At 43.4% G+C, this 20,582-nt stretch overlaps 1 protein-coding gene across 8 annotated transcripts in view; it reads left to right on the top strand.

Annotated features, from left to right (window-relative positions):
- The window catches only part of ESRRG (estrogen related receptor gamma), a 392,081-nt gene that overhangs the window by 535 nt on the left and 370,964 nt on the right, over nucleotides 1–20,582 (top strand). For 6 of the 8 annotated variants that reach the window (XM_072856949.1, XM_072856950.1, XM_072856944.1 and 3 more), the window contains exon 1: nucleotides 185–328. The exons of 1 other annotated variant lie outside the window; for it this stretch is intronic. The gene's annotated coding sequence lies outside the window, so the exon portion shown is untranslated. Of the gene's footprint in view, nucleotides 1–184; nucleotides 329–20,582 lie in introns of those variants that run through there. One more of the 8 variants, XM_072856946.1, reaches the window with a different exon arrangement.

Here is a 20,582-nt window from a genome sequence, read left to right as displayed (position 1 = left end):
CCGGGGACGCCGCCGGGGCCGGGGCCGCGGGGCCCGGGGCCGCCGCCGCCCGCCCGCCGCCGCCGGCCGCCCTCCGGGCCGCGCCCGCCGCCGCCGCCCCCCGCGCCCCCCGCCCCGCCGCCGCGGCGCCGCGCGGCCTGCCGCCCGCCGGCGGCTCCCCCCTCGCCGGCGGAGGTCGCGGGAGCCCAGTTAAAGGAGGCGTGTGTAAAGATTTTGCAATGTCCCTGCATGGTGTTGTAGACTTTCCTAGCAAAGAAACCGGCTTCGGCTTCTTTAAAATCCCCGACGACTCACCTGATTAACCTGCCTGCGGTTCTGAGCTGACCAGGTAAAGCGAGCCCCCCCCTCCCCACCCCGCACCTCTGCGAGCTGACATTGCATCGGGGGCATGTTTTTGCGTGGAGACGAGCCGCTGCCAGAAGCGCTGCCCCCCCCCCTTCCACCTTCAGACCTTGCCAATTGCACTTGCTCAGAGTCATTCCCCCCCCCAAAAAAAAATCAGCTTCGTAAAAAGCCGCACAACAGCACCGGCCACCCGGGGTTTAGTGGTTCTCGTCTCTCGGACAATTATTTAAAATTATTGGGCCGGGGGGGGGGGGGGGATGATCTTTTTTTCTGCTGACAGATCCTACCCCAGCAGGTTTTGTGTGTCCCCCCCCCTTGCCCACGGTCAGGAGTGCCGGGGAAGTGACGAGGCTTTAGCCAGCAAGAGTTTGGGGCCGGGGTCCCGGGGTGGCTCTGGCGGTTGCGAGCGGGGAAGGGCGACCGGACTCTCAAAGCCGGTGCCGGGGCGCGTGTGATTGTCGCGACTGCTGCCCGTGTCGCCCTGCCGCCCGCGGGCTGCCCTTTCGGGAGCCCCGAAGCGTCCCGGCTGCGGCGCGGCCCGGGCAGCGGCGGGGCGAGGCCGGCGGGGGGACGACACACACGACACGGACCCGTCCTCGCCCCCGTCCCTCCCCCGCCGCCCTCTCCTTCCTGAACCACTTCTGCGAGCGGTTGGCGGGAGCCGAGCAGGCCCGGCGGGAGCCCTGCGCGCCGGGCGGGGGGCACTGCTGCTGCTGCTGGGTGCTTCGTTCCGGCTGTCCCCGGCCGGCTGGAGCGGCGGCGTGGCCGTGCCACGCGGGACGCACTTTGCGCCGCTTGTGCCCCAGCGTCAGGACCCGCGGGCGGGCGCGGAGGGACGGGCGCGCACAAAGGCGGCGGGGCCGCTGGCACCCAGAGGCGGGAGGGGCGGAGGAAAGTGTGGGAAGTCAACGCACCGCTCGCTCTTCCCGGTTCTCCCCCCCCAGCTCCGGCCGTGAGGGGTTTGGAGAAGGGGCTGCGTGTGGGGCTCTGAATGTGACCCGGCCGCGAGGAATTTTTGGTTGGTTTTTTCCCCTTTTAAAATTTTTTTTTATTTTCCCCTGGGCATTCATGCTATGAAGGAGCGAGTGGTCTGGAGGTACATTTTGAAGTGCTGCAGGGGAAGCGCTCCCAGTACTTGGTCTAGTTCGTGTGTTTCTCGTGATGGCAAAGAAGAGAGGGCTGCGTGGAGGAGATGACTAAATAATGGGGGAGGCAAGTGAAAATGAGTAGAATATAAAGGGCAGGAAAATTAAGGTGAACGGTAGTGTGGGAAGGCAGGTGCTGAGCAGCTTGGGTTTCTCTCCTGTAATCCTCCCCCCACCCAATATCCTCCCCCCCCGCCCCCCAATCCTGTCTTTTCATGCTATTAAGGAGACTCTAACAGCAAACATAACCCAACAGAAAAACAGATGACCTCCCCCCCCCCTTCAACCTATCTTCATTTGTGGCTGGGAGGGAAATCTGAATGCCCTTTATATAAAACCACCAAAGTTTTAAGCATTTATTAGCCACCCTGTCTGAAATACAAAGCGTAAAACTTGCCTGATACATTTTGGTGTTACTTCCCTGTTTTATTTCAGAGGACGCAATGTTCTGGTGTGGCATACCTACCCTCACTTTCAGAATGGGAGTAGTTTACAATATAACCTACATTAGATTATACATGGTGCGTGTGTTGCATTTCCACTGAAAATAGCCAAAGACTTAGAATGACGAAGCGACTCTGTGGTTATGATCTTCCTTGTCTTGAGAGCATCAAGGTAGCCGTGGTTCTGTGTGCTGGGGAGGGGGGGTCTGCGGTGTGAGGGGTTTCGTGTCTGTATGGGAACCTGGCAGGTCTCCTTCTAGAGGACTTCACAGTTTAAAATGTGCCAGGGGCAGGAGAAGGTAAACATGACATTCAGCGTGCTCATTATCAAAATAAGGAAAACAAATCGATTGCATTAACTGTGTGTGCAGTATCAGAGTTATTCCACAGTATTTTGTCAGAAATTAAAAGGTTACCACTAGAGTACTATATCCCTATCTCGAGCCTGGCACCACTTATTACTGCAACGGTATTTCAATATTAAGTGATCTTAGAGATATTTCATCTTTCATTTTGAATCCTGAATTTGAATCAGCATTAGGATGTCAGGCCTGCGAGATAAGGTATAACAAACTAAGTAGACAGCTGAAGGGCTCCTGGTGAAGGTGTTGCTGAGAAGGATATCTTGGGCCGTTCGCAGTAACCTTGTTTACAGGGACATTTCAATTGCAACCTGAATTTCAGCGAGAGGCTGCCTGGACTAATGCCTGCGTGTCTGAAACCCATCACGAGTGTCTTTTGCACTCTAAACCTTCCCTCCGCCTTCCTTGCATACTCGCAAAAACTTTTCTGGAAGGTTAGGATGATTTTCTGATATGAAAATTAAGATGTTTTCCTGAGAGGAATGCTGCTCTTTGAACTCGTGTACATTAGCAGCAAAGTATTCATGAGGTTTGATATTTTTTTTTGGTTCTCTGATGTGTCAGGAACAGTAGTTACACTAGTCTTTTTAACTTCACGTGTGTGGCTTTGATTTATTATATTTAAGTCTTGGCGGTTTCAAACGTATTTTGCAGCACATGAAGTCGGTTCAAGTCAGAATGTGAAAAGATGCATATTGTAACAAGGAACAGTTTTGTAGTGATCTGCTAATTTTTTGTTTTCTTTTCCTAAAGCTGTTCCAGGAAAATCACGTGCATTTAGCGAGTGGGTGCTAAATGCCAGCAGTCACACTGATGAAGAAAAATGCTGTTGGAATACTTTGGAATAATAAATAGGATACGTAATGGTCAACCACAAGATAAAAATTTTACACAGTGTTTTTATGGCTCTAAATTGGCTGCATTGTAAACCAAGCTTACTACTCTATTAAGTCATCAGAGTTTTCAATTATTTAAGATTTCTAGTCAAGCTTTCTAATATAGTCTTCATCGTCCATATCAGAAAATTATACATGAGGTTGTAATTCCTTGTTGTTGGTATGTGAGGGCTTTGTTGTGGATGGGGGTTTAATTTTGACTTATCAGGACAAATATTACAAAGCATGCACACAGAAAAATGATATGGAAATAGCCCCAGTCCTACGAAATGGGGATAGTTACAGCACTGAAATGTACCTAATACAATTTGAGATCCACTCACTAAGAAACCTTGACAGTATCTGCCTTGCAGGTACCGTGCATGTGGAAATACTATATCTCCATTTAAATGCAGATCTTCAGTTTTCTCCAGGGGGCAGTTGGCGAATCTTTCGATTGAACTACCGGTACTAGAAAAACTAACTGAAGGTTTACCCGTGAACAAGAGACCCTTTCAAGTCTGCATTTTTGAAATAATAATTATAAAATTTCCTAATATTGCAATTTTATATTGATTTTGAATGCCTTTTCAAAAGTCACACGAAAGGAATAGCGTCTTTTACTCAAGGTAGGCCAACGTTTGCACGCTTGTTTAGCAATCTTAAGAGAGAGAACTGTTACAAATAAGTTCTTTGTTTTTACATGGGTGTTGTGTTTGCATGTGAGTTTCCTCAAATGGACAGAGCAGTCTTGCTCTGATTTTGACCTAGATTCCTCCTGATTATTCCTGTACAGCTAGTACCTGCTTATTTCCCACTGTGAAAATAGGAGAACAACTGTTGATGCTATCTAGCTGGGGCTGCATGGGCAATAGGCACGCACGTCCAGTGATCTCCCCTCCTCCTCCAAGGCTTCATTAGTAACGGATAAAAGAGTGCTGCAGTCCAAAGAGGGTGCCAGCCAATATTTTCTCTCCTGTGAATTTTTGTTCTTTGAGGATTTGATTCAAAGGAAGACAGGAGGAAAGAAAAAAAAAAAAGTGGGTGGAATGAGTTAATTTATTTCTGTTTCCAGATTTGGCACACACATTTTGCACACTTGCACGGATGAACAGGGCAATGTTTTATTTGAAACAAGCCTCAGATCCAGCTTTCTCCATCTTTGCTTGAAACTCAGTGCCAGTAGGTGTCAGTCCTCCTTAGAGGGGCTTGTCCCATCCCGTCCAGATTTCTATATTGTTTGCCAGCTGTCTAGTTTGCGGTGTAACCCAAGGCATTAAAAGCCCAGGAGGTAGGGAGCGGGCGCTCCCTGCTTGGGGTGAAGGCAGCACAAACTACCTGGTGCAGAGGAGACAAAAGAGCCTGACCTTTTCTATGCTGGGTGCCATGCGCTTGCACGCGTTCCCGGCCGCTCCGGTCTCCCCACCATGGGCAAGGGTGCTGCCCGGGGATGCTACCCTTGTCCCTGTGCCAGAGCCGTGAGGTTGTGGAGATAGCATCCATATTATGCTCACCTGTTAATGGTGTATAACCCATCGGGCTCAATACCCTGGAGAAAACATGCACTTCAGCTTCTGCGTGGAGTTCAGGCAGGCCTGCAAAGTCCGATCTTACATGCACCAGCGTTAATGGCAGAGCTCCCATTCAACTTAATTGATATTCCTATAAACATCTGCAGGTTTCTGTTTCTAGTGGAAGCTACAGCTGGGTGGACTTCTTAAGTGAATGTTTTGCATATTGAGGTTGAAAGGAAAGTCGAGCCTGATACATTATCATCTGTGTCGTTCTCTTGACATCACTTGGATTGCTACAAGCATGTATGACAAGGAGATTAGGTGCAAGATCTTCACACGCACATGCTTTTGTTAGCGTCTTGATCAGTGGAGATGTTACTTCTCTGAAAACCTCGTTCTAAGTCAGGTCTAGGCAAGCACAAACCTGCGCATGCATATACAAGCTGAGCAGGGCCTATCCTTTAGAATACAATTTTTTCCTTTAATCTCTGAGCAAGATCTCTTATTATAACTCAACCATTAGGGGAAAGAAAATGCAACTTTTCTCAAACAGCTTTTCTGTTGGGGAATCTAGTGGCAGTTGCTTTGAAGCATGTGTAATTGATTATCATACATTTATTTTAAAAAGGAGACATAACAAGGAATCTAACATGATGTTTTGGAATATATCTTCTCCCCACAATGTTCTTGAGGGAAATGTAAGGTTGCAGGCATCATTTCATGCCCTGTATGTTTTTGAAAATAAATCAAAGAAATTGTTGGAGAGTTATAGATGTTCATAGCAACTGTAGCTATAATAAACACATGCAGTATATATTTTCCAAGCTGTTTTGTATGGGTGAAAAGCTGAAGCTGGCGTTTTGTATGAACAATCCAACTTAATCACTGAAAATTTATTTCCTAGTTAGGGTGGATTACCAGTGTAGCATGAATTTGTACACCTTGGTTTAAGTTCATCTGGTTATGAAGCCTCGGTTAAAACTGGGAAAGAATTTAAATTGGATCTAGACACCTTGAATGAATTATTCCCAGCGTCAAATTTATTGTGATGCCTCCATGGCAATATTTACATCTATATTATCACCTATATAGGTTTCAAAGTATGCTGGATACTTTAGAGAGCAAATGAAAGACAACGGTATGAAAAACCAAACAATTTTAATTGTACACGTAGCACAAAATGTGAGCATAGTAAATACAACAGGAAGGAGAATCCTGAATGATCAGGTAGTGCAGAGCTGCTGACGGGAACAACACCTAGCTTGGGCATACACATAGCTTAGGAAAATTTCTTGATGATTGTATTAGTTTTGGTTTAAAGTCTTAATAGATTAAAAGGGAGAAGTGACTTTTATGGAGAAATTCCAATGAGGAGAGCGTAGCTACTCGGTGTGTGAGGATGAGGAAGGTGTTCCATACGTTGACGAGGATCCAAATGCATTAAAAAGCTAACAGAAAATCCAGTAGTCACAGTTAATATGTGTATGGATAGACTGGGGATAGGACACATTCAGGATCTGTGCAGAGATCAGACAGGTCTAAATGAACAGAGTTTGGGACTTAATATTTAAGCAAAATCCTAAGTGTCTGAATATAACAGGTAAGATGTGTTTCTTGGAGTCTGGCCTTCCAGGTGCTTTCAGGTGTAGCTCTCATTACTCTGTGTAATGTAAACTCTATTGAGTTCAGAGATTGATAATTAAAACCGATACTGCTTATTGAAAATTTTGAGACTAGCTAAAAGGTGTGACTTTTAAAAGTGTCACTGTGTGTCTGCTGGACTTCTGTTTTATCGCGGTTACTTTCAATAATTCCTCTTTTATCACAGGAGCCAGAAATCTCATTTTAAAAGAACAAGCTGGTCTCTCATTACTTGACTCCTGGAAACAGGGTTTTAAAATGTACAACAAATATCCCAAGACTGATGCTAAAACTGAGAATGTGCTCTGTTTTACTTGTTTGTAGTATTAGCCTTAAATGACTTCCTCTTGACGATGTCTTTGAATTTTAAGACCCGCATGAATCAAACAAGAAGCTTTGTAAATTGTTGCAACTGATGGACGTCAGGAAGGCAGAGCATGGCCCATCTTGGGCACCAGTTCTAGGTTAGACTTCAGAGGAGCAGGCAGTGGGTTGGTTTCCAAGGGCCGCCCTTTCCACTGGGCCGGGTGGAGGAGGGATGGAGACATATAGCTTCTGACATTGCCTGAGCTCGGGGTTGCTTGGCTTCCCCTTCTTCATTTCTCACCTAGCTCTTGCTCCCCATCCTTCCAAACGTTTTTTGCAGCCTCTCCTTAGTAGCCAGGCTACAGTACCCCATCCTCTGGAGGTTGGAAAATGGACTTTGAATTATTACTGTGCTCCCTGCCGTATACGACTCTGTGAAAACAAAATTCAATGAGAAAATCAGAAAGGAGAGAAAAGGGAAGACAGAGTGTTGCAGGCTGAGGTGTAGCTGAGAAGACCGGGAGGAGAAACGTTTGGCAATTCCTGTGTCCCCCACGGTTGGGATCTGTGTATACTTTTACAAAAGAAGGGAGTTGAAGGAGCTGTGTCCCTGGATCCATATTGACCCGGCTGTGACGGATGGGACACGATTATAGAGAAGAGGTAAGGAGAAGTGGAGTCTAACCCGGAGTGGATGTCCTCCAGCCTTGACACGTGCCGGCTGGGCTGTGTGGTGTAGGACGGCTGAATGTGGTCGGGTTACTGCTCTCATGCTGCGTTCGGGAGTCTCAGCCTTTCTGCGCAGACACTTGGGTATTTAGAGGCTCTTGAGGAGGAAGCTTCATTCACTGAAATTCCTGCTTCCACAGGGATTCTTTTTTTACTTGTCTTAAATTAGTGTCTTGAGTTCCACCTGACAAAAAGAGCTTGTTCTACTCCGTGCTGAATTGCTATCAGGAAAAAACCTCTCCTGCCATATTACAGTCAAAAGAGACCAGGTGGACAAGGGTTGAGAGCGAGGTATGTGGAGCCTGGGCAGCAGGCTGGGCACTGGAGCACAGAGAGCAGGCGGTCCAAGGTCACAGCCCTTCTTAGGGCACAGCTGGGAGCTGGACGCACAACCTCAGGTTTTAGTCCTTTACCTTTCTCTGACACGCAATCCCTGTCTCGCAGCTTGAGCAACGTAGGCACAGAAACTGTGCTTTTGCAACACGCGTTAAATGCGATGGTGCCGGTCTAGGCGCGGAAAGGTGAGGTGATGTGTCGGAGGTGACGCAGGCAGTCAGTGAGCCCGGCCTCGTAGCCAGGATTTCGATGCCCTGCCTTGCACTGTCTCTCCAGGGAGAAGAGCAAGATTAATCCTGCTGGTGCCACCACACGCTTTCATTTCTCTGGTGTGACATGGTGCAGGGGTGGACAGGATCCTTCTCCCAAAGGAGAGAGGCACATTTGGGTGGAAGTACACGTTGAATCAGTATGGTTAGCCTGCTATAAACGGTGCCTGCCTTCTCTAAAAATTATTTTTAATGTTTTACTAATCAGATTTTGCTTGTTCTTACTTTTTTTTATTCGAAGGGAGGTGAGGACATGAGGTATCTCTGAAAATTGGGCCACAAACCCTTGTACTTGTTTGTGCTTGTGAGAGAGTGTGCGCGCACGTGTGCAACGTGCATACGCACACTCGGATGTTGTGTATGCGCAGGATCTCAATTATATTGCTGTTTGAATCATAGAGCATGCTGTCTTGATGCACTGTCAGTTTTGGTTTCTGCCCTTTGGAATAAAGTTCAAAATATTAAAGAAATAACACGCAATATACTAGTAGCTAGAATAGTCATAGCGCCTGAGGGGAAAAGAGCGTGGTGAATAATCTGTCTTACAAATGCCCAGAAAAAAACCCTTAACTCCTGCTAAGCAAACTCTGCAATGGTGCACTTTGCAAAGGGACTCTTCTGAATTTTGTTTCTGAGTTTTGGTGGTTATGCTGGAGAGAGAAGGAGGTCCCCTTTGGAAAGCAGCGTGCAAGCTCTATGGTCACGCTCTGACCGTGTGCCGGGGGAATGTGTGGTCCCAGTTACTCTTTGGAGAATCACCCTGGGCTAAATGGTGAAACAACTGGATCCGAATTAATTATTGATAATTCTTTAACATCAAATGTGAGGATGTGTTCGGAGTATTGCTTCCCAGTTTAAGAGTTGAAATAGCGCTAGCAGATGTATTATTTTTAAATGTTGCTTTTCTGGTCTCATTAGTTTACTTGGACAGCAGCAGGAACCGCAGAAGCTGATGCAGGTTCTGCCCATTCCTGGTTGGTTCTGGAAGGCCAAGGCAGGAGCTAAGGGGGCACTAACAGATATTTGGAGTCATACTGGGACTTTGGTCAGAGTACCAAACTTTGCTGAATTGGGCATGTTGCGCTCCACGGTTTTAGTCCAACGGGGAGCATGCTAAAAGGCTCTAGATAAGATACTAAATGAAAGGACCAGCCCCCTCCCACTCCCAAAGTCTGTTGACTTGTACTCGGTATGAGAAAAAAAAGCGCTGAGAAGTGTGTGACTGACGCAAGGCAGGCTCAGGATGAATTTAGGATAAACAGGATGCCTATTGCACTTAATTTAGCAATTCTAAGGCAGAAAATGCTTTTGAGCGCAGCTAACGGCTTCTCATCTGCAAATGCCACCATCAAGACAAAGCAAAATATATTGTGGCGAATTCTGCAGTTCACAGTCGTGACACAGTCAAAACCTCCTATGACGGTGAGGGAGGCTTCTGCTTGTATCACGTCTGCCTAGGATGCAGGATTTCAGAGCGGCGTTAATAAAAATAATACAGTAAATATACAGTTTCAAAAGTCCTGCAGGACATGCAGCAAACGCCGGTGATTCGAACCGGGCGAAGTTGTCAAAGGTTGCTTTGCTCTCCAGAGCCTGGCAGTAGCTCCACTGAAATGTGATGCCATTGGTTTTCAGCAAAGGTTTCTTTCTGCAGGGCTGCAAACAGAGATCAGCTGCTACTGTGTATACACAACTAGGGAGCAAATCAAGCAGCACATTTAAGCAGCCTTTTTAACCCTGAGACTTTCCAAGATTTCTTCTTCACGCAGGAAGTTTCCTGTATATTGTCAGCTGTGGCACTTTGCTCATGTAATGAGATCAGAGCTAGGATCACTGCTGCACAGTAGAAAGACTTCCTTAAGACATTTGTCCTTGAAACTGCACCAAACTCTTGGAAGAACCCAGAACCTGTAAGTATGTATGATATAGGCAACAATAGCACGGTGCAAAGCTGCAATCAACCATTATACAATATCCGATTAGCAGGGCAGGAGGGATTTTTTTTTTTCCTTCGGATGTTATGTTACATTCATTTTCAATTTGTTCTAAGGAAACAAATCAATTCGGGCTTCTGATACAGTGACTTTGCAGTAGATGAGCTAGTAGTAATATGTTTGATTTAACTATTTGTTGCTCTCATGTAGCTTGTGGGACAATTATTGTAGCCATCAAACTGTAGAGAACTTTTCTTATGTTTTTAAGCATTTTAAAGGATTTGGGGGTCCATCTTGCAAATAAGTTTTTGCTTTGCTTTTTGATTTTGGCAACCCCACCCTTCGCCAAACTATAAATAACAGGGCAAACAGAATTAGTGCGTATTGTTCTTAGGTAGCGATAAAATATATTTGTTTGCAGGCTTAATTTAGTCATTAACAACGTTGCACTGTTTGGGGTGGTTTTTGTCTTAATTGAATTCTACTCAAGGCTGTCTATTTTGTGTTTTACTATCTTGTCTGTGTCTGTTTAAGTTACTTTGCTGGGACTGCAGTCTGGTTAAACCTGTGTTTAAGCACTATTTATATTCTGAGCACATTTCTGGTAAAATAAGTGTTTGAGATTTTTTTTTTAAAGCCTTAACCAGTATAGTTTTATTAGCAGTGAGCGCCAGAGAAGGCAGAACATGGATGAATGTCAGACATAGACCACATAACCTAAGTCTTCCATGCACTAAGTCCGATCCGAACATGTCCACTTCTGCAACTGCAACTAATAAAAGCCTTGAGCTCCCTTTCAATAAATTTTTCATACGCAACGATACTTCTGTTTATCAGATTAATTTCTCCCAGGTTAGCCTGATTGATAGCTGGATTGTGGTTTCTTAAGAGCTTTCTCCATGAAACCCCACCGAAGAGCTGCATTCCATTTAACCAGTGAATGTAAAAACTGGTAACCATGGATTCAGCCACCACTAACTGTCGAGAGCAATGACTTGTTGTAAACAATACAAATGAGCCAGGATAGCAGAAGCAACCAGACATGAAATGATTTTAATAGAAATTACGGTAAAGGTCATGTGATACTGTATTGGCTTGAATTCAGTGTTAAAGGGAAAGTATTTCAGTGTTCCAGGTTTGATTTAAATTGCACATCTCCACTGGCTTCACGTTTGCGTAAGACCCCCAGAAGGGAAAATGAAGCAGTTCTTTGGAAATGCCTCTGCTTAATTGCATGTTGTGACTTAGGCCCTGATCCTGAAAATGTAGGAATAACTCTAATCAGTGAGATTATTCATGTACTTAAAATTTAGTATTTTTGAGTGTTTGTGGGATCGAGGCCTTTCTAGGTAAGTTAGTAAGAAAACAAAAAAAAATGTTCTAAGGAAATAATAACCTGTCACTAAAGATAAATGATGGAAATGCAAGTTTTAGTACTGTTGTGTGGTGTGGTTGGAGATTTTTGTTTGTTTGTTTCGATAACATGAAAACAAGTTATATTTATCCCTTCGTTTTTAAATGTTACGACTTTCATTTCTCATCCACCATTCCTCAAATCCTCTTCCTAATTTATAGCCTCTCTTTTGGAGAACTGGTAAACCATAGTGTCAGCTATTATAATACAGCGTGATGATAGGCACATGCAGATCGCATGAGCAGTCGTGTGTCCTATCTCAGGAATTTCCATCCCTACAAAATCTTTGCTGACTCCCAGCTGTCACATGGCTGTCACTCACAAATTCTAACCATAGCCAAATCGTCCTCCCTGGGCATGCGCTCACCAAACCTCTCTACGTACATGTAGACGCAGGCACAAATGTCCCTGCTGAAGCACTTTCTCTGCGTAAATGGGTCTCTCCCCCCAAGGCTGCTGCGCTCCACTAATGCCTCTCCCTTACTTTGTTCCTGGGTGCTACTTCCCTGCTGTGCCTGTGCTCTGTAAGGAGCAACCTGGGATGGGAATGGTAGTCACTAAGAAATGCAAACAAAAATAACTTTGTGCCTTATTTAATATAACAATTCAAATCAGTGCGAATTGAAATGCACAACTTTCATGGCCCCCTAAACCTCTCAAAAAAAATTAACCCTTACTGTTCCATAGACAGCACTGTCACCTTGTAGTATACTGACTTACTGTTTTGTGAATTTACTTGTCGTAACGTTTGTATTATTTGGAAAACTTAGATTATAAGAGTCCTAGACTGGAACTTTGGTTATTTCTATATTTCATAGATGTCACATACCTCTATGTTGTTTTATCAGTAATTATGATTTATATGTTTTTCAACCAGAAGTATTTCAAACAATTTCTCATCAATGTTACAGCTGGCCAGTCTCTGTCAAGCACAGGTTGCAACTAAAACGCATAGGTAGATGCAGGACAAATCCTGCTTTCCCTATTCTTCTGAGCTGCCTTGCCAGACGAAGGGGCTAATTGCTTGTGCGAGTCGGGAGGATAAGATTTAGCTTATACGTAGATTAACAGCAGGCAAAAATAGACTGACTTCTACTGAAAAGAAATACTTTTGAGAAGTAAAAGGACAGCACTTAAACAGGAATATGTAAAAAAAAAAAGCCCAATTGCAAAATATTTTCTGTTGCTTGTGTGTGTTAGTGTTAAGGGTGTATTGGGGTACTCCTGCAAATCAGACCTGTAAGTATATTAACACTTTACCCAAAGGCAGGAGGTGGCTGGACGGAAAAGATACCATCTTGACTTTGTGTACGTATCCTGGCATGAATCCAGAACTGAAAGTAAAATGCAGGTGAAAGTAAAATGCAGGTGGAAGCACAGTGAGACTCAAGACCAATATCTAAGTAAATATATAGGTATTATAGGTAAATATATAAAGGCCAGGTTGGATGGGGCTTTGAGCAACCTGGTCTAGTGGAAGGTGTCCCTGACCATGGCAGGGGGGTTGGAACTAGACCATCTTTAAGGTCCCTTCCAACCCAAACCATTCTGTGATTCTAAATTGGGGAAACTCCCCTGGCCTCCTTACCATGAGCTCGTTACGAAGCATTAGTAATTCCTACACCCCTTGAAAACCAGGTGGGGGACGTTTGAATTGTTGTGCCTGGCAGAAGAAACCAAATTGCAGTCTGGAAAGAGAATGCAGTGTTCAGGAAGGAAGGAGTGCACCGTGGTCCCATGGACTTCACTGGCATGGGACAATAGGGAATTTTCCTTTGCTCAAAGTATCTCCGGCATCTTTACAAACTGTGACATACGTGCTTGTCTACTCTCCTGTACTTTGCATCAAATACTGATTTGGTAATGCAAAACTTGCAGGAGTTAGTGGGTGAGCTGCCGGAACTCTCTGCCCATCTGCAGATAGGAAGAACTGGGAGGCAGGTCCCCTTGTTCCTCTCCCAGTTTATAAAGTTCAGGTGCTGGTTGATGGGCAGCTGCAGGAGGCTTAGACCAGAATTCTCATTTGAAGCAGAGCTCTGTGAAGATGTATTTGAATCCCCAAAATGGAGACTTCAGTGTTTTACTCATAGAGAAATCTCAGTATGTGCAGTCAGGCAAATATTGCAGTGCATTCTTGGGGACCAGCAGAAATATTTATCATTAAAATAATTAATAATAATTAATGATATCTCCCTTGTAAACACAGTGATATAGAATAATAACAAAAAGTTGTATTTTATGATTGTAATTCTAATCTACTACTTCTGTGCAAAGACCACTTTTGATATTGGATATTTTTTGTATATGAAAATATCATCTCGGCTGTCAACTAAATTCAAGTGGTGTAAGTACAGGCACCTTTTAAAAAAAAAAAAAGCAGTCTTGATATGGAGGTACCAGGTGTAGGGAATATAGGGTAAACTGGTATCCACATCTACTCACACGGAATATAGGGTAAACTGGTATCCATATCTACTCACACGGAATATAGGGTAAACTGGTATCCATATCTACTCACACGGAATATAGGGTAAACTGGTATCCATATCTACTCACACTTTACCTCATGGTTGAGACAGCCAACAGCACTGCAGGTAAGTGAGAAATAAATTGGTAGCTTTTGTCAGGTGGACTCCTGGCTATCAGGAACTGGGCTGAAACTACTTAATTTCATGGAGCATGGCAAACTAGTTGGTCACTGAATGACAGAATATTGTTCTTTGAATTATTAACTCTTATGTAAGCGTTACAGTGTTTTATAAATTTCTGCTCCTTTCTAGTTTTACCTCTTACCTGGTGTGGGTAAGTGAAGTATTTTTGAGGACTCCTATAATCATTTTGTCTTTTGAACATTTCCAAGCGTACTTCTTCCCATGGGCTATTGAAGACCCATGATTTATGGGTTATAATGTTCTTCAGGTCAGCAAAACTGTCGTGGGGTCTAAAGACAGGACTGTGATCTGTATCAGCTGCATTAACTTTCCATTAACTTTCTGTGACTATAACACATCTTTGATTATTCTGCATTATTCCTTTGTACAAAATAAGGTCGTTCTGTGTGTATTTTAGTTTTAACAGAACCAGACTGTCACTGACCATCAGCTTTTGCATGCATAGACTCTCTCCTTCCTGGCAAGGCTTTAGGCCCAGATCCACAAAAGGATTAGATGCCTTAAGTGGGACTTAAGTGGGATTTAGGCACTGAAAGCCCAAACTGAGATCCTCAATATCCCCACTGAACTGCCACCTAACCTTCGAAGTTGCCTAACCTGTGTGAGTGCCTACGTTTTCAATATCCAGCCTTCCCAGGTGGCCAAAGATCTGCTTTGGATGTTCTCAAGCACTTCCATCCTGACAAGGTTGAGCCTCTCTGCTCCCATCTTTCCCCCCACGTCCTGACAGACTTCAGAAACACGAGCTCCTCTTGCCAAACGGTGGCTTTCTGTGTGTGATGTATCTCTCTTTCTCCAGCTCTGTCCTTGAAGGAAAGGACCCTCCAGTAGGTTTCTTTCAGGAGCAGCCTGGGAACCTTGAAAAAGATATCAAAACGAAGAAATTTGACGTGTACCTACACCTTAAACGTGTAGGTCCTAGAGAAGAAGTGGGACTTCAGATGTGTATGGCCTTCGTCATCTCCTACTGGCAGTATTGGACTGTTCTCTGCTCGGCGATGGCCGCTCGTGGATTTGCTGGCAGTGCAGAAGACACGGGGGTGACTAACAGGGCCGAGGGCTCCATTGCACGGGCAGAGCACCTGGAAGTTGGGTACCGGGATGCAAAATCATTATTGCTCCTAGGGGTTGTCTTGGAGAATCCAGGCCCTGGTGTTTTAGGGGGGAAGCACTTTAGGGGGGGAAGGAACTCTTTTCTGCAAGAAGTCACTTAGGGTTTCACCTGACTCCGCTATATGGCGGATATTTTGTTTTTTGAAAGCCAGACTTACTGGGCTGTTCCATGTGCGCACCCAGAAATTTAATCACTTTTTTAGGGCTAATTTCTGGAGCCGCGGCTGGATTGATAGCTGTCTCGCTCTGCGGAGGCCAAAGCAAATAATGTCTTGTTAGTAGCTGAGTAAGTGGTCCTGTGCCATCACTTATTTCTCAGCTGTACTCGTGACATTTCGTGTGTTCTCAGCCATGTCTGTTGTTTGTTTAAATCCTGCTCAGTTCCTTGATTTATCAGTTTTCTGTAGACTTTTGTTTGAGTAGTCCCAAATGCTATCCTATTTCAAATAGATGCATCCTTATCAGCAAATAGTCTTTCATCAATAACTTTAACTCTTTCACGTAACTCTGCATATGTTCACTTTGACCTTCTATTTTTTAAAATATTGGATTTTTTTTATGGGGGCAGTATTTAGGGAATCTGTTAGAATTTCTCCTGAATCATTCCCTCCTTTTATGCAAAAGTTGTACAGGCCTTTGCCTGTACCTTTTTTCTACATTAATAGATAAGAGCATTTTTCTTTTTCCTTTGGTGTTTTTTTTTTTTTTTTTTCCTCCTGAAAGAGAGAACTTTTTCTCAGGGAATTCCTAGTTTTCTAATTTGTCAAAGATAGCTAGACTGCTTGCAACCTTAATATTATTTATTGCTGCTTTTGATTTATGTACGTATGTACAATCCTGAAAACAACAATACAGAACGTAAAACGTATTCGTATAGAGGTATAGCCTAGAAACCGTACAAGCACAAAACAAGATATACTCTGAAAATTCAGAAACTGCAATCATAAAAAGCCTATATATAGTGAATAAACTTAACATGTAATAATAAGTGCTATGTGTGTTCCTTACAAAACTTGGTTGTGTTTCTATTGAGGTAGCTAAAATTTGTAGGACCGTCTACAATAATGACATCTTAATAGCTAAGAATATTATTCATGTATTTTTAAAACTGATACAGGGAGATTTGTTATTTTAATGGAGACTACATGTTATAAATTAACCTGTAACTTTCAATCCACTAACTTCGTGTTTTCAGAATAGCATGCTTGAATTATTATACATTTATTTTGGTGTTTTAATACATGCAAACATTGGCTCCTAAGCACGTCTTTCATAATTTCATTTGTACTTTTGAATTATTTGTCACATAATCTCACTGGGGCATTTCAAGGACAAACAGTTTTGTAAAATTTGTTAGGGGCAGTCTTGTGAGTGTTCCTGTCTTGCTATTTTACCTCTTTTACTGCAGAAGATCTGCTCCTGGACTTCCATGAAGATGCTAACATGTTATACAGAGTGATAAAACCGAGCACAGATTAGGTATAGCACAGTAAGGTGATATAAAGAAACTCATTGCTGGCCAGTTGCAGGAGGGAGCTGGTATTGTGAGTGTTAAATCATCATACATAATGAACGTATGACTGTTGTATGGACCAATTTTAGGTATAGGAAGTTCAGCAAATATTGTGCCTTGGTGATTGCCAGATCGCTTGCGTGCTTGCTAAGTCCTATATACAGTGCTTCCGTTTGCTGGGTTACTCATTGAGCTTTTAATAGTCAACTTAATTTTAGTTAAGGTTCAGTTTAGTAACTCTCGCAATTAGTGGAAAATATTGCCAGCATTCATCTGGTAAACCATATTACATACGATATGCACACGCACGGTACATGTGGAGGTAAAAGATAACAGATCGATTCTGATGGATCCCATCGTGACTAGCTTTTAAGGATAAATTACAGAACCTTTTAATTATTGGGGGTAACCTTGCAGAAAATTGAATCTTGAGTTTGCACGTAGGAGGAAGTTTGGTCTCCCTTGCTCACCATCGCTTCCCAATACCGACGGCGGCTCCGTGCGCTGGGGTCCCGGCTACCTGTCAGGCTGCAGGCTTCACGTCAGTGCCGGTGAGCTGTCGTAAAAGTGAGAGGTCTTATTTTCGGGACAAGCTTCTGAGCCTCGTCCTGCTTATTTGCTTTGTCTCTCTGAAAGCAGCTGAGGTACAGGAGGTAAGTCTGCTGCTTGACTCTTTTAAGGCTTTTTTATGGGTTGTTTTATGGGTACGGGTAAAGGACTACAGGTGAGATTTTTTTGCTCTCATATAAAATGGAGATATGACTTCAGGCAGCCAGATAGCGTCCTGCGAAATGAAATACTGGGGACGATAACCGTAACTAAGGATTAACTTGGAAACAAAGGCAAAGGTACAACAACCACGTGCAGCAGGAAGGTGTTTTTTTCTTTTTTGCCGAGTGAATAGGTTAAAATGTATGTGTCTGGCTGACGTTGCTGGAAAATGAAGGCCCGCATGTTCCCACAGGATGGACACTACAAGGACAGTTCGAGCAGTGTCTTGCCCTGTCAACGGTGCTCGTGTCTGAACTAGGATTTCGCAGATCCACAAATACCTGAAACACAGGTCTCTGACAAAATAAGTAGAAATTGTATAATAGAGGAGGCACAAGGGCATATGCTGTCTTTATCATAATTGCGTCCCTTGCTCAGAAGTAAATGTTGATTACTTCTCTGTGGAGTGCAGTTCAGGAGTGCATGTGCCAATTCAGTCCGCTGGGCTACGAGTCACTGTGTTGAAAATGTCTTGTGTGTGCAGGGTCCTACCCCAGTTAGAAATACACTGATTTAAGTAAAGGTAATAATATTTTTTTGCCATAGAAATCTAATGTAGAAAAGGTGAGGCTGGCACTAGGGCCCTATCGATTTAGGTGAAGAACAGGCAGCAGAGAGCTGTGATTTATAGGAGGATGTAGGTAAGTGAGGATCTTTGCATATAAAATCATTCTCCAGCTGTATGGAAAAGTGTACAGGATAAAGTCTTGGCTTCGCTGAGATCAGTGGGAATCAGTCTCGATATCGCTGTAGATTCTGTATACTCCTGCGGTGCTCTTCTCGCTCGTGACGAAACCCCAGTACAGACTTCAGCAGAACCCTCTCCATCACATTAGGTTTGATCTTTACAGGAAAGGTATCGCTGCTAGTAATATTACGGAATAAAAAAATACTGCCAAAGACAGGGGTTTTAAAGCTTTCTATTTTATATTTTGACCCTGTTATTTTGAGTGATACCAGCACAGCAATTGAAATGTCTGTGGGGCTTTTTGCAAAGCAGGGCAAGAATGTTGGTTGTTCCCCCCCCCAGTTTTTCCAGTTATAGGAAACTGAGGATCAAGATTTTGGATGCTAATCATAAGACACCTCAAAAGAGGAAAAATAGCAATACCTCCCTTGTAGGAATATTTGTTTGGTTGTAAAGTATTTGAACTCCTCGACAGAAAGGAGCCGTAAGAAATTCCAGGCAGTTATTCCTCTGTGACAGAGGTCTGTATTTAGGCTTCTGTTAGTCTCCGTTATTTATAACAAAACCTTTGAATATCATTTCCAAGATGTTCAGCTATCAGAAACGATGTGATAATGAGGACAGAGTATAGGTCACGAGTCTGCCAATATGTGTGAGGAGATGGTGAGCTTAACCTACCAGGTGAAAGAAAGGTTAGTATAGCAACTGCATGAACACTTCAAAGCATGCAGCTAGTTTGCTGCACTAACTTAATTATCCCTGCTATAGATATGTTTGACAAACATATCTGTAGCCCAGATACTGTTACTTCTCCGTGGGAAATAGCAGAAGGCTTCTGTTTGGTTGCCAGAATCCTTCCTTCTACTTCCTTGCATTACTCTTTTCAAGGACTTTCCCAGCCTCTTTGCTCATTTGATGAACAGAAACTTACCTCTTGCTTTTTAATGGTGGAAAATACTGTAAGATGAGGCATGATGCAGCCTGATGGGATGGGTGTAAAATGATTTTTAAGCAAGCCTGATGAGGATTTAATCCTATTTTAATCAAATTCTGCCTGAGCCAACCAAAAATAAGCTTTTTATCACTCATGCTGAATCAACCGTATTCTGGTGTCAGTGCTATTTCTCAGCAAGCATCTTGTGTCCTCCGTGTAATACTACAGGGTGTTTTTGAGCATTCCAGTGCTGTTGACTTTCTCCACAAACAGTGTGATCTGAAATGTAAAGAGGCAGGATTACCCCAGCGCTCCCCAGCGCACAGAAATGCAAGCCGGTGCCCTGTTCTTTGACGCTAAAACGTGGCCTGCTGTTGGCAAGCTGTGGACTTTAATAGGCAAAGACCGTGGGGAACTTTTCAGCTTTTTAGTCTTTCTGCTTCTGTAAAGCCTGTTACGCAGGGAGGTACAGTTTTTAAATGTGGTCATTTTTAATTCCTGTCCCTGGAGTCTGGCTGACATTGGGAGTGCGGTGGATGGGAGCGGGCTGAAAAGACTAGCTGAAAACACAGGATGTATGCATACATTAAAATGAGCAAAACAAAAATAAACGAACTTCGGTGAACACAGAGGGGATCTGGTTTAGGGCCACTCTTAATGCCTGTTTTAGATGGCCTGTGGTGAAAATCATTAGCTTAAAAAGATGCTGTTTATGTCTCCTTTGAACTGAGTTCACGCAAACTCACTCGTTAGCCAGCAGTTCTAACTGGAGAGAATGGAGATAAAATTTTGGTAGTTTTTTTCCTTTTTTGTTCTGAACAATACCATTTTCATTGCAAACTTTAAAAAAAAAATAGCTTTGACACGTGTTTTTTCATACCACAAGCTACCTCCGTTGTTCAGAAGCCCATAGGCGTTGATGTATGCTAAATATCATTTGTTCGACAAAGACTTAAAAATCAGAAATGTGGTTTCATAGGTGTAGATCCGGAATTTATCCGCTGTCTTTTGAGGTGTTACTGTGGATTCCCACTTTTGTAGCAAGGATCAAAACTTGTTTGTTGACAGAGTAGTTTGCTGATTTGAGAATGCAGGTGAACATCGGTATGTTTCATTGACTCACTTTGCTCTCCATGCTGATTTTGACAGGTCAAGCTGAAAGTAACACTTTGAGCTTTCCAAATTTTTATTTGCTCTGTGTTGGCCGTTTGAATTTTGTTATGAAACCCTATGTCTGTGATAATTTCTGCAAGCTTGTCTCTTTTGGAGGGAAGTATTGACTTTTCCATATTTCTAGCAAACTCTTCATGGTTTTCTCTTTGTTTCCTCTATCATCATAATTTTTATTTTGTCTTGATGATCGTTAAACCTATTTTTTTCCTTTATACATGGAAGAGAATAAAAGTTTTGAGAAGAGCATTTATAGTTTGATTATTGTCTGCTCTCCTACTGTAACTGAAAGGAGGATCGCATCTTACATGAAGTATTACTTATACATGTAGTAGTAGCTAGAGTAGCATAGGTGCATTGTGAGCTATTATTTTTAAACACAGAGTGTTTGAAACAAAGTATTAAAAG

This window comes from Ciconia boyciana, chromosome 3, assembly GCF_034638445.1.
Source record: "Ciconia boyciana chromosome 3, ASM3463844v1, whole genome shotgun sequence".
Classification (NCBI taxonomy): domain Eukaryota; kingdom Metazoa; phylum Chordata; class Aves; order Ciconiiformes; family Ciconiidae; genus Ciconia; species Ciconia boyciana.
Note: the sequence above shows the minus strand (reverse complement) of the source record. Positions and strands in the feature narration are given on the sequence as shown.